The sequence below is a fragment of the Camelus dromedarius genome, chromosome 13 (assembly GCF_036321535.1).
Source record: "Camelus dromedarius isolate mCamDro1 chromosome 13, mCamDro1.pat, whole genome shotgun sequence".
In the NCBI taxonomy this organism is placed as follows: domain Eukaryota; kingdom Metazoa; phylum Chordata; class Mammalia; order Artiodactyla; family Camelidae; genus Camelus; species Camelus dromedarius.
The window spans coordinates 8,639,531-8,653,868 of record NC_087448.1 but is presented as its reverse complement, the minus strand read 5'-3'; the positions used below and the strand labels follow the sequence as shown (position 1 = coordinate 8,653,868).

Genomic DNA, 14,338 nt, shown 5'->3' with positions numbered 1-14,338 from the left:
AGAACCAGACTGAGTTCCGCTCAGAAGCAAAGGGAAGCTTTGTCCTTCAATCAGAGAAGGGACAGGCGCGAGCTCCAGCTCTGGAGCAGCTGCTCTCCCGCAGGCGGCGGGCGGGGCGGCTTCATAGGGATCCGGGGAGGGGGCGGGGTTCTCGCTGGCGGGCGCACGCGCGTTGCGCACGCTCCAGATCGCGGAGCCCAGGGCAGCGTCTCCGCACACGGTCCCCGCCGCCATCTTGGACTGTGCCACGCGCAGCCTTCTGCAGGCGCCCGAGCTGAGGTGTCGGCGCGGCCGCTCCTCACTTAAAACTCTGGTCTGAGCCGCCGGGTCGGAGGCCTCTGCTCGAGGCACCGTGTGAGCAAGTGAGACTGGACTAAACACAGAGGGAAAAAAAAAAGGTTAGACTTTGCTTTATTACCTAGATTCTATTTTTATTTCCTGGAAATTGTTGATGGGCTTTGCTGTGGCAGTTTAAATTCATCGTGTCTTTTTATTTTCTGTAATTTGGATGCTTTGGCATCTTGGGGCCTTGCTGACCCTGGAGGGATTAGCCACTTCCTAGAGATAGCAAATGGCTCACCTGTGAGTATTGCTTTCCCCTGCAAACCAACCAGCCCAGAGCCCATGCCCCCAGCCTCCTCTTTTATTGACCTCCCCCCTTGGGGCCACTTTCCATTTGTTCATCACCTCAGGGCCAGGTACCTGACAACTAGGGATAGCCCTGCACCCTAGAGCCTGCTGAAATTATCCAAATTTGCTAGTCCTAAACCCTTCCCTTGCACGCTCCTTCCCACAGAAACCGCATTTTTCTCCACAGAGCCCTCGTAATTATAGCTGATCAGTTTCTTCTTACAAGGTTTCAACAATATGTAATATAATTTGGGTTTATTTGTGCTAGTACCGTCTAAAATGGTTCAAGAATAAGAGACTGTCTCTGAACGTTACAAGGAAAAAGATTTGAAATACTATATACATGAGAATGGTGCACATCATTTTACTGTCAGAATTATCGAAAATATTTGCAATTTACGTTAACTGAAGAGAATTGTTGGGATTTTATTGTATGTAGTATGCTTATCCTTCATTTATTCCTAAAGCAACATGTTTGCTATAAATACATACATCATTGTCATGGCCACATTTTCCCTTGCTCCCTTGGCCTCCCGTCCAACCCTGGTTCTTCCCGGTGTGACCCTGCACCATGGATGTGTCCCCTCCCCTTGGGTTCTGTAAGTATAACTACCTCGTCAGTGATAATCATCTTCTGATTTTTTGGCCTCACCATATCTGAATAATCATAAAACCTACATTTTAAACACTGTTAGAAAAACAAGGTGTTCCTTCCTCTCCTGAAATGTGTTAAGACTCAACCCCACCCCTGTCCCAAAGAACAAAAAATATTTCTCACACTTCCCTCTTGAGTTATTCCATCCCCACCCGTCCAGTGGTCAAGGGAAGTGAGGAGGGACTTCCTGTCACAGCAAGGAAGTTCTAGAAGTTTCATCCGATTAGATAAGATTTGGGGGTCTGCCCTCATGTACTGCTGCCTTTAAAACCTCTTCCTGTTTTTGTATAAATTGATGCTTTGACATATCTGTACACTGTGAAATATTCACTTCGGTGAAGCTAATGGACACCCGTCACCTCACGTGGTTACCTTTTGTGTGTGTGTGTGGTGAGAACACGTAGGATCTACTCTTTCAGCATACTTCAAGTATCCAGTACAGTATTGTTACCTGTAGCCACCATGCTATGTATTAGAGATCCAGACCTTATTCTTTTTTGCATAACTGAAACTTTGTGTATGTTGGCCAACATCTTGCCATTTACCGCTCCTGCACAGCTCCTAGTAACTACCTTTCTACTCTCTGCTTGTATGAGTGTGATTATTTTTGATTCCACACATAAGTGAGACCGTACAGTACATGTCTCTTTGTGTCTGGCTTATTTCACTTAGCACGATGTCCTCTGGGTTCATCCATGTTGTTATAAATGGTGGAATTTCCTTTTTAAAGACTGAATAATGTTATTTTGTATGTATATACATTTTCTTAATCCATTCATCCATTGATGGACTTTTAGGTTGTTTCCATATCTTGGATACTATGAATAATGCTGCAAGAAACATAGGAGTGCAGGTGTCTCTTTAAAATACTGATTTCAGTTTCTTTGGATAAATACCCAGGAGTGAGATTGCTGGGTCATATGGTAGTTTTGTTTTTAATTTTTTGAGGCCTCTCCATACTGTTTTCCATAATGGTTTTACCAATTTACATTCCCACCAACAGTGTACCAGGGTTCCTCTTCCTCCACATCCTCACCAATACTCCTTTTTTTTTCATTTACATAATAGCCATCCTAGCAGGTGTGAGGTGATTTTTCTGGGTTTGGTTTGCATTTCCCTGATGACTGGTGATGCTGAGCACCTCTCCGTGTACTTATTGGCCAGTAGTATGTCTTCTTTGGAAAAATGTGTGTCTGGTTCTTTTGCCCGATTTTACATTGGATTATTTATTTATTTTGCTATTGAGTTATATGAGTTCCTTATGCATTTTGGATGTCAACCCCTTACTAGATACATGGTTTGTAAGTGTGTCCTCCCATGCCTTTTCGTTTTGTTGATTGTGTTCTTTGCTGTGCAAAAGATTTTCTGTTTGATGTAGTCCCACTTGTTTATTTTTGCTTTTGCTGCCTGTGATTTTGGTGTCATATGCAAAACTTTGTTGTTGAGACCAATGTCAAGGAGCTTTTCTCCTATGTCTTCTTCCAGGAGTTCTGTGGCTTCAGATCTTAAGTTTAAGCTTTAGATTTATTTTGAGTTGATTTTGTGTATGGTGTAAGATAAAGGTCCAATTTTGTTCTCTTGTGTGTTGCTGTCCAATTTTCCCAACACCGAAGAGTCACAAAGAGGCTATCTTCTCCCCATGTGTATTCCTGGCACACTTGCTGATTAGTTAACTGTGTAATGCACAGGTTTATTTCTAGGCTCTCGATTCTGTTCCATTTGTCTATGGTTCTGTCTTTATGCCAGTACCATACTGTTTTGATTACAACAGCTTTGTAATATAATTTGAAACCAGGAAGTGTGATGTCTCCCTCTTCATTGTTTCTCAAAATTGCTTTGGCTATTCAGGGTCTTTTGTGGTTCCCTGTGAATTTTAGGATTGCTTGTTCTATTTCTGTGAATTTTTTGCTCGAACAGTGCTTTGGACCCTCTCCACTGGACTCCCAGGTTCTCACAAAGGTGTGTTTCTGAATGGTTGTCAAAATCGATATTTCTGTGGAGGTTTGAGGGCTACAGTCTCCTGTTCTGCCACCCTGCTCGTGTCAGGCTTCCCAAGTCCCCTCTTTGTGCTTATTAAGAATCAGCATTGAACTTGGGGTTGGAGGCCAGTTGGCTCTGTGTCCATCTAGGTCTCTAAACTTTTATGAGACTCAATTCCTCAGGGCCTTGTTTTCTGCTTCCATTGATAAGAATTTTGGGTTATATTATTGAATTCCTTTGTTCCTATTTCTTTAGGTTTAAAAGTTTTATCAAATTCTCATGCTTTGTCTAATTTGTGAACAGAAATCAAACAAATGCAGTATTTCCTTATCTTTGCTGGTAGACAGCAGTTGCAATGACTCACCAGTTAGACTTCCAGGGCATTCTTAATTCAAGGGCTTGCTCTTCCCAATTTCTATTTGAATACCTATTTCTCCTCAATGATTTAATGATTTAATGGGTGATTTAATGGGTGGCTTCTCTTAGTCAATAAGTTATCTATCCTCACTGCCCATAACCACCTTGGCCCAGAACTTAGTGCCTCTCACGTCCTCCAGGACCTACCAAATGCAAAAACTTCCAAACTGGTGTATCTGCTTCCAGCCTCTCTAAGTCACCCTGTGAAATAGTTTCCTAGTGATGTCATAGCAAAATATTACAAATTTTATGGCTTAAAACAGCACACATTTATTCTGTCACAGTTCTGGAGGCACAGTTCTGGAGGCACAGTTCTGGAGTCTGAAATCAAGGTGTCAGAGAGCCATGTTCTCTGACACCTGTAGCCAAGGATCCTTCCTTGCCTCTTCCAGCTTCTGGTCACACCGTGAATTCCTCAGCTGGGGGCAGCATCACTTTAACATCTGCCTCTGTCTTCCCATGAACATCTTCTCCCTGTCCTCACATGGCACATGTCTCTTCTTATAAGGATTCTAGTTTATATTGGATTCAGGGCCCACCCACTCCTTATGACTTCATTTTAACTAATTACATCAGAAAGGACACTATTTCCAAATAAGGTCACATTCATATGTACCAGGGTTAGGACTTAAACATATCATTTTGAGGGACACAATTTGATCTTATAATACCTGGCTTACTGTGAGCACGTCAATCTTTTGGCTGTAGTGCTGTTTTCCCCTGTGTCACTGTAATAGAGGGCACAAGGAAATGACCTTAGGGTATTTTGAGCAAGAAGTTGCAAAAAGAAGGAGTAATAGTGTCCTCAATAACTAAAATATCTGTAATGAGTTAGTGCAGAAAGGGGGAACATCGACCCAAAGAAATAAAGCAGATCCTAATCCAAGACCCAGCTGCAGCCTTGTCAACACTGTGGAGTGGGTGTGTGTGTGTGTGTGTGTTACAGTGGGTTAGTCAGCTATGGAAGCTCAAATAAGGGAGACAGGGAGACCAGTGAAGGGTGTATCTTCCATGCATTCATGAGGTGCAAGACCTGGGACTGGTGTCCTGGGAAGCTGGACAGAAAAGTGGTTAAGATGGAGATGGTTCTGGCTTTGTGTGCGTACTCCCTTTCCTCATAGTTGGGTGACCTTGGACAATTTACATGATCTCTTTAAGCCTCAGATACCCCGTCTTTAGAATTTGAATGTTCATTCCTCCCTTTGGTTGGTTGTGTACCAAGAGCACGTGAGTGCCTGGCATAGAAAGTGCTAGGTGGTCGTTACGATAATGATCGCACACAAGTATGTGTTAGGCTCTTGGGTGCAAATGGCAGAAGTAGCTTATTCAAAAAACAGAATTTGTGACTCCAGCTAAAATCACCAGAACTTTGTGCTTCTGTGGATTACTCAAGACCTTTTCGTAACTGTGTTGCCTAGGTGAATGAAACTAGGTACTTCCCAAGTCTTTCTCCTTGATCTTGGGTCAAAGAGCTTTTATCTTCCTCTGCGTCCAGCTGCCTACTCCTCTAAGGAAAAAGAGTGGGGAGAAAATGAATACTGCTCCGGTCACAAAAATGTTTCCAATAAAGATAACTTTAATTATTGAGAAGTTTAACTTGAAATGAAGCTCCACACAACAAAGACCTTCTTATGTATGTATATGATTCTCATTCACCATCTGCCTGGTTTTCGCTCTTGGTAACCAGCTTTCACTGTGTTCTGAAGTGTTGTCATATCTCTTTTGCGATCCCTGTGGGCCCTGAAAATGGAATCCAAGGGCTTTTTTTTTCTCTTTGTTTCTTTGTTTATTTTACCACACAGGGCTTTGTTTTGGATAATTAAAATGCTGTATATGGTAGAATCTTTCTACTGGAAAGATGAGAAAAGATAAACTACACCAGGGCTTACTGTTTTCAGTTTTGCTGTGACTTACTTTGCCTTTGCTCAATATCATTTCTTGCTCTTGGTGAAAAATGGAGCTCTCAATAAATATAGACTCCTGGGAGAATGGTATCGCACTAATAAGCCCAAACCAGTGGATGCAGCCTATGAAAAGCGCAAGAAAAGCTCTCTTAGCTTCGGTTTCCATTTCCTTTTTGTTTCACTCTAGGCTATTTCTGAAGGAGGTGAAATACTCCGTTCTAATTAGTGGACTAGGGAAATTATGTGACTAATACAGTTATTTCCTGAGAATATTTCTATGAATGTTTGTGGAATATAAAAATATAATAAATTTAATTTATAGACATTCACGAATACAGACACAAGTGCAAGTTTAGTATCTGGCACTTGAAAAGGTAGACCTAAGACCACAAAGAAATGATAGCTTTTGTAACCATCTTTGTTCCTACACCTGCTTGGGAGCTTTACTGTGTTAACGACAAAGCCCTATTGTGCCTACGTTCCCTCCAACCATTCTGGACTCGTTATTACCCTGATGAGAGCTGAGGAAGGGTAGACGCACTCACTCCTTTCTGACCTTTTGTTCAGACTAGACCCAGACTATTGTGAGTGAAGACTGTGTAACTGATTGGCTGCTGGGTTTGCAGGTCAACAAACGGTAAGCATTTTACTCTGCTAGTACCTAAAGAAATCCTGTTGTCTGCAGCAATTTCCAGTGGCCTCGGTTCATCCTGGGATTTAGTACTCATAATCCAGGTAGGATACAATGAGACTGAGGCACTTAGACACCACTGGCTGTTGATGGTGTCAAAAAAAAAATAAGTCTATACTTAGTAAGGAGAGACCTTATTCCAAAGAATTGCAGGAATTGGGGGAGAGAGTGCTGTAACCATAAGGTCCGTTAAGTGTCTTGAGAGTTAGGCAAAAAGGGTTTTTCTCTTCTAGAGAGGACTGAGCAAGGCTAGAAGGACTGAGTGTGAGGAAGTGATGGGATAATGGATCAGACAATATCTGACCCAGAGGCCAGCCTGTTCTTAGGAAGGGTTGGCCATCTGCTGCTCAGGCCAAGGGTGGGCCAACATTCAGGGCTAGGAGGAAGGAGAGAAGCTTAAACAAAGCTTGGTTAAAAAGCGTTTTGTTCCAATTTTTCATTGGGCACAAAAGCTAATCTTTTATGAGGCCAACAGTGGAAATTGGAGGGTATGTGTCTGGCCTTGTCCTAGGTCAACAAGGTGGGCATTCATGAGTCTTATCTAAGTCATATGAGGAAGGAGGGTGCTTTGCAGTAAGCCGAAGAGTGAGGGGATCTCTTAACCTTCCCTTTTTTCCAGTATCTCTGGGCTCAGGTAAAATCTAACATTGTCAGTGGTTGTGCTTCTAAGAGAGCTGGTATCTTTATAAATGCCAGGTTGCCAAGTCATGCTCTGACTTACCTGGGAGATGGTGGCTTCTCATCAGCTGGGGCAAAATGACAACATTTTCATAAGGAAAGTCAACCACAGGAGTGATTATACTCAGGAAAGGCTTTTGTTTAGGGAGTAAGATTGCTTTGGAAAGAGAAAAACTCTCCTGGAATCCAAGGAAGGGGCTGGCGAGGCCCTTCTGCTCTTGGCTAAAGAGGAGAAAAGTGCTTAATAAGATAATTTTTAACAGAGAATCATGTTGGGGAGTGATCAGTGATTCCAGAATGGATATCATGGAAGACAGGATATTTTTTTTTTGTCTTTTCACTTGGACTATGTTTGGCATTGCTTATTGACAATGTCCACTTCTGGTCTGCATTTGCTTGAGAATTGTAAAAATTGTAAATATTGAGAAATTGTATTTCATATGTACAGTAAATGTGGCAATCCTGAGTGTATTCTTTGTTGTTAAAACCCGCTCTGCCCAGGGTTTGATTTACCACAGAAACTGGCAAGAATTCATCTCACAACAATAAAGTCAGAGGAGAGCCCAGAGGAAGATGAAATCCTCTCTTAGGCTTGCCCCATCTCTAACCAGTGACAGGAATAGCAAACCAAGTGTGGGTCGGGTTCTGTCATCTGTCTTTGGATTTGTGCCTCCAACATCATAAGCTTAAGTGATAATACAAATTATAAAGACTACCTGACACAGTGCTTTAAATGTATGTGTATTGCCTATGTTTCATGCAATTAAATAAGAGAATGATTTTAGAAGGAAGTCTTTCAAAACTCCAGGGTATATGTTGATCACTAAGCTTTGACCGTGTACTTGAAGACAAACAATAAAATTGTAACTCATCTTTTGTATTTACATGCATCATAGAGTGATTTTTAGTATGTGTGCTGCCGAAGCGAGCACATAGAGTGATTTTTTAATATGCAAGAGTTTTGTAAAATTGGGTGGGACCTTTATTCTGGAGTCTCCTATGTGGCTATCAAAGGCATTTTTTCCTCTTCCCCTTTCTTTCTTTCTTTCTTTTTTTTTTTTTTTCCTGCCTGGAACGTTTAATCTTTCATATCCTTTAGCTTCAGTGTACATGAATTGATGACTGAATAAATTAAGGAGAAGCATACTGTTCTGTTCTTCTACAACCTGTATTTATTGCTGTGATTTATCTGACAATTTACATAAAGAGCTAGTTAGTACAGCTGAAATTATTAATTCTTCAGAGAATGAGATGTTCAACTGTTTCCACAGCTCCAGGCAATTTTTCCACATTGATATGCAGGAATTACACAGACCACAACTTGTTTTTTGAATTAAAAATGCATCATTGATGCTAATTTTAAGGAAGTCTCTATATTGTCCTCCTATTTAACCAAACATCACATTTCCTCATTAAAATATCAGCATCCATAATGAAGTACTTTGCTTTATAATTTAAAATGTCCCACTATGTTGAATGCACATTTGAACATTTAAATGTAATTCTGCTAATGTACTGATTAATTTATGTTATTCTCTTCCACTCACATGGCAGATTTTAATTGCAATTAGTTAGCTGCTGTTGGATCTCAGCATGCCGAAGGCTAGGGGAAAGTCTGATCGCCGTGGAACAATTACCAGGACTTTTGAGCAAGGCTGGTATTAGAGGGAGCAAGGGGAACCATCAAAGTTGTGAATCTTAATTCTCCTGGTAATAGCTATGCTTGGGGGGCCAGCATTCGCTTGGAGGAAAAAGCCAAATAAATGGGAATTATCCAAGCACTGTAATACAATTAAGCTGTCACAACAACTTTGGGGACTGATCTTGTGCACTCTTTCCACGTCTTTCCCGGCTGCTTGGGGGTTGATGTAGCAGGGAACGTGCTCTCACTAGCGTCCTGGGCTTTTGATGTTTGTGATGTACAGCTGTTACAAGGCATGGGGTCCAACACCCGCCTTTCACTCAACGTTGTTGAGCTACAGATTCATGTAATTAATTTTAAAAAGCCATCACTTTGATCTTCATAAATATGCCCAGATTCAAATGGAAAACCTCGAGGGGCATTTTCTCAGAAGGATGATGATAGGGCCAAAATGCAATTTCCTTAGGGGCTACTACTTATTCCTAAGTGAGGCTCCCCTACTCCCCAACTCATCCTTTCTTTCAGCGCTTGCTGTTGCCCGCTGCACGCTGTACTAGGCAGAAAATCTGCTTGCTTATCCTGCAAACACACTGCCTTGGTTCAGTGAGCTATTTGTACTGCTATGCTAAACTTTGCAATATATTGCTATAATTTGGATTAAAGCACCTTTAGTTCTTACGCCGGTTATATTGTCTTCACTATAGGGCACTGGCGTTTAGAAAGGAGTTGAAAACATAGTCTGCAGTGCTTCTTAGTAGCGAGGCACAGAGAAGGGAGCTCTTGGCCCCTTGAAATTGGATTCTAGTTGTACTTCTGTCACTCCCTGGTCTCTTTGGACCTCAGCGTTCTCAGCTCTTGGATGGGCATAAGAAGGAATGATTCCTAGCTCAGGGGTATTTAGTGGGGCATGTTGCAACTGCAAGTAAAATAGTTTTGTAAACATGAGGTTGCAATGTAGGTTTAAACCTTGATGTTAGGGTAGCGTTTCACCTTTGCTTTTTATTATTGAAGTGCTTTAAAAATCTAACAAAAATGCTATCGGAAAGAAAGGAAGTAAAAAAGCAATATTCTCATTCTCAAGTACATTATTTCTAATAACCGTAATCAATAGCAGAGTTAAAAAGTAAGAGTTTTAACTGTGGTTAAGTAGCAGAGTTCAAGAGGAATTACAGAAGCTTAGTCTACTCTGTGTTCAATAAAATGCAGCAAGATTGCAAGCAATCCCCAAATCTCACTGGCTTAACAAACAGAAGTTCATTTCTAGCTTATGCTGATCGTCCAGGGAACTTTGTTTATTGTAGCCACACAGGGACTTTTTTTTTTGTTTATTTGTTTTTTTTAATTGTGGCAAAATACATGTAAGATGAAATGTATCATTTTAACCATTTTGAAATGTACTGTTCAGTGGCATTAAGTCCATTCACATGGTTGGGCTACCCGGAGACCCGATCTATCTCAACGTGTGTTTCCAAGGCCACCATGGTAGGATGATGAGGTGTGGGGACATGGGCACAGGCCCTTTAACCCTTCCCTTGGGAATGATGCAAGAAGCCTCTGCCCTTGTTTCATTAGGCCCCTCGAGTCATGTGGTCTTGCCTGGTTTCTAAGGGGAGCCGGGAGAATTGGAACTATTTGGTGAGCAGCATGAATGACGACTACACTCTTCCTCTGCTGAACTTTTAAAAAGTATGTCATCAGCCCTTGGGAAGCTGGCTAGCTCTTGACAGCCTGGGTGGGGCATCAGAAGACAGTAATAAACACGGGTGCTGGAGCCAGGGTGAACTTCTACCTGCCTCCGTCTCCTCCTTTGTGAACTGGGGATGCTAACGGCATGTGCTTCTAGGATCGGTGTGACGAGGAGACCGCTTAGAGCCCTGCTACTGGGACACAGGATACGGGTGAGGTTGTTCTGTTAAGAGGATGGGGCGCTGCACTTGCCCTGTGGAGGCCAGAGCCTGGTGTTTACTGAGAGGTCTGCTCCATTTTCCTCTCCCTTGTCCTCAAGCCTCAGCCTCAGGCTTGGCTTGCAGAGTGCAGGAGCAGCTGCTGCTTACTCCGTCCCCCAAGGCCGTGGCCGTCAGGAAGACTGAGCTACTGGTGGGAAATCTGCTATAAAGAGGAGGAAACATGACACTGGGGGCAACTCCCCTAGAGAGGAAAGGGGTGAAGGAACACATGTTTGGAACAGGACAGGCGAGGGTGTGTTTGCAGGTTTATACCCTGCTTAGCTGCGAGCTTCAATTTCCTTACACATGCACCTTGTCGGCCACGTGGCACGTGGCCCTCGTGAGAACAGTGCCGATTAAACAAAATTGAGATAATCTCTAATAAACAAAAGCCAGCTGGAAAAACAACAAAAACAAAAACCAAAACCAAACTGAATCCCCGCCACCTCCCTCCAGTGTGCTCTTGGTGGTGGAAAGAAGACCAGATTTGGAGCAAGTCTGATTTGGGTTGAATCCTGGCTCTTAATGTGCAGCAGGCTCACTGCAGACTGGTGTGTTTCATTAGCTGATAACACAAAGTCCTCTTTTCCCGTTTGCCCCTTAAACATGTATTCAGCAGCAGGCTGGCCCCTGGCAGACGTAAAGCTGGGCATGACTTTTGTCCTCATCATTCAGAGGAGTCTTCCGTATTTCCTGCCAAGTCTGCACCCCCTCACTTTTTTAAGTTTAGTCCTATGGACCAGAAAAGGCTGCGTCCTGGTTTCTGTCAATCATTTCCTTCCATTCTCTTCGGGAGATTTCCCTGCTGCTTCCCAGGCATGCTCTCTTTGTCCTAGTTTGCAGGATCATTACCTTCCCTCTGAGCCTAGCATCTGGCCCTTCTCATTACGCCCTGTCGAGTCTACCTCCCACATGTCTCTCCTTCTTCCTCTCCATGCCCACTGTCTTAAGCCATCATTTCTTAACTGGGTGTGGATTTTCCTGACTCCAGGCTTGTCCCTGTGGTCCATGGCTCACAATTTGAAGACCCCTAGGCTCTCTTAATAAGCTGACACCTGAGTTCACCTAGTGGGTGGTGGTGGAGGTTCTTGGGGAAGAGGGGAGTGTTATCTGGGTATCATACTACCCCTCTTCTGGGGGATGACGTCAGTCATCGCAGCTACCTTGCTCTGTTCACAGCTCACTTTCCCACTGCTGCTTTGGGACATGGACCCTTTGTTTGATTTTCCATCACACAGCTGAGACCATGACTGACATGTCAGCACTTAGAAAACCTTTTCTCTTTATGAGAAAATGGGAGATGACAATACGAGGAGCTGTTTTGTACTTGTTACTGGAGATGGCTCAGTGACCTCGTGAGAACTGCGGTGGTTCTTGTTGGATTCTGTGCTCCTGAACTAGGGCAGAGACCGTGTTCCTCTTCAAGCAAGAAGTTCTCCAAGCATGTCTAGGGATCTCCTTTTCCTCTGATCTCACAATAAACCTCTAAGTCCTCAATTCCTGCCCTAGAATCTTGGTCTTCTCAAGAGGGCTGATACTCAGACTCCACTCCCTGCAGGGCAACTGCACCCCTCACCTAGAAAAGTGTGGCCTGACCCTGCAGTCTCAGTATGAAAACCATATTCAAAGATGGTAATTCAATGGAATACTACTGAGCCATTAAAAATAATAAAATAATGCCATTTGCAGCAACATGGATGGGTCTGGAGATTGTCATTCTAAGTGAAGTAAGCCAGAAAGAGAAAGAAAAATACCATATGATATCACTTATATGTGGAATCTAAAAAAAGACAAATGAACTTGCTTACAAAACAGAAACAGACTCACAGACATAGAAAATAAACTTATGGTTACCAAGGGGTGAAAAGGGTGGGAAGGGATAAACTGGGAGTTTGAGATCTGAAGATACTAATTACTGTATGTAAAATAAATAAACAACAAGATCCTACTGTATAGCACAGGGAACTATATTTAATATCTTGTAGAAAACAATAATGAAAAATAATATGAAAATGAATATATGTATGTACATGTATGACTGAACTATTATGCTGTACACCAGAAACTGACACAACATTGTAAACTGACTATACTTCAATTAAAAAAAATGGGAGTTCAACCTCTTGAGAACAACAAGGACTGTAGCATCAGCATTGTTTCCTTACATCTTCCTAAAATGCAAATGCAATCAAATCAATTACTGTTTATGATCCACCTGTATTTCTCCATTGCCTCCTGAATAAAGTCTGAGTTCTTTGCTCATGACTTTCGTATCTTTCCAAGGGGCTTTCCAATATTTACCACATTCTCTAACCATATTGAAATGCTTGATGCTTCCTGAAGTCATTCTGTTCTCTCACGCCTCTGTACTTTGCGCCTGCTGTGCCTTCTGCCCGGAATTCTTCCCACTTGGCAAACTCCTGTTTTATCTTCAAGACACAGCATAGGCATCCCTTCTCTCCTCTCTGAAACTGTCTCTGACCTTTCTCCCCTTGTCCCTTCATAGAGTTAATCACTCCTTTTTTTTCTTTTTCTTTTTTGCTCCAAATAGATATACACAGCTCTGTAGGGAAGGAAAAAACCATTTCTTTCATTCTCTCACATTCAGTGACTGAGGGCCTGTGAATTAAATTGACAAAAGACAGATTCACAGGAGAAAAAACATATGCTTTTTAAATAGATGTTAATACTTTTATAGGCACAGGGGCTTCACAGGAAAGGAGTGAAAAAAGAAAACAAACCCCGAAGTGGTTAGACTCAGAAGCTTATATACCATTTTAACAAAGGGCAATAAATTGTGGAGAAATGACTGCACAAATCATAGGGGGTTGGGGCTTCTAGGGATAGTAAATTGTGGGAAGGTAAATATATGGGGAAACTAATGGAGGATAAGGGTTATTTTAGTAAGGCTTGTTCATGCAGACTTATCTCTGTGATGACTTTCCATCTTCTTCCTGGCGGCGAAGCTCCCCTGGGAGGGATCTATGGTAGTCTCATTTCTCAGAAACTTCTGCTTTTAGTCAGATAAGGGAAGTTCTGAGAAGGCTTCTTTCTGCATCTATTTACTCTCAAATGACTTCAGCTTAAAATAATCCATATGCCAAAGTGGCATATTTTGGGTTGGCATTTTCTGATCTCCTTTGGCTCTGTCATCTGGCCGAGGTCACATTGTGCTTTGCTAGTCTGCTTATCAAGTTCCCTCCTCTGGTCGACCAGAGCTCATCCAGGACCAGCGTTGTGGATTATTTATCTTTGCATTCAAAAGCTGATGCTTGGGGCCCCTACCCACAGATCCTGATGTAATTGATCTGGGACGCTACCTGGGCTCTGGAGTATTTAAGAGCTCCCCTTTGATTCTAACCCGTAGACAAGGTTGAAAACAACTGCCTCCAACAATATTGTAGATCCTAGCATTTTCCAAGCATTGTCACAAGCTCCTGAGAAATTGTAAGAAATGGTTGGGGAACTCAGAGATGGAGGGAAGGAAGAAACCAACCCCTGCCTTTGGTTTTGCTGTAAAGTGAGACTCTATGTTTGGGACAAGGTAGGCATGCTAAGTAGAGACCTAAGAGCTGATGGGTGCCATATCGGGACCACCATTGCATTTTAGGCCTCATAATTAAAATGAATTTTAAGGTGTTCCCTAGACTTCTGTTCTGTCAGTATGAGGCTGAGCTATTCTAGAAGGCCCCTTCCTACTGAGGAAAAAAAAAACCCCTAAATTCTAAATAAAACCTACTTTTTGATGAATTGCTTAGCTTGAAGGATGGAGGGGATTTTCCCTTTCTGCTTTCC

At 42.4% G+C, this 14,338-nt stretch overlaps 1 long non-coding RNA gene across 1 annotated transcript in view; it reads left to right on the top strand.

The window, feature by feature from the left end:
* The first annotated feature begins 252 nt into the window (after nt 1-252).
* Nucleotides 253-14,338, top strand: part of LOC135322726 (uncharacterized) — a 67,049-nt gene continuing 52,963 nt past the window's right edge. The window contains exon 1 of the long non-coding RNA XR_010383497.1: nt 253-398. This is a non-coding gene — a long non-coding RNA (uncharacterized LOC135322726). The remainder of the gene's footprint in view (nt 399-14,338) is intronic.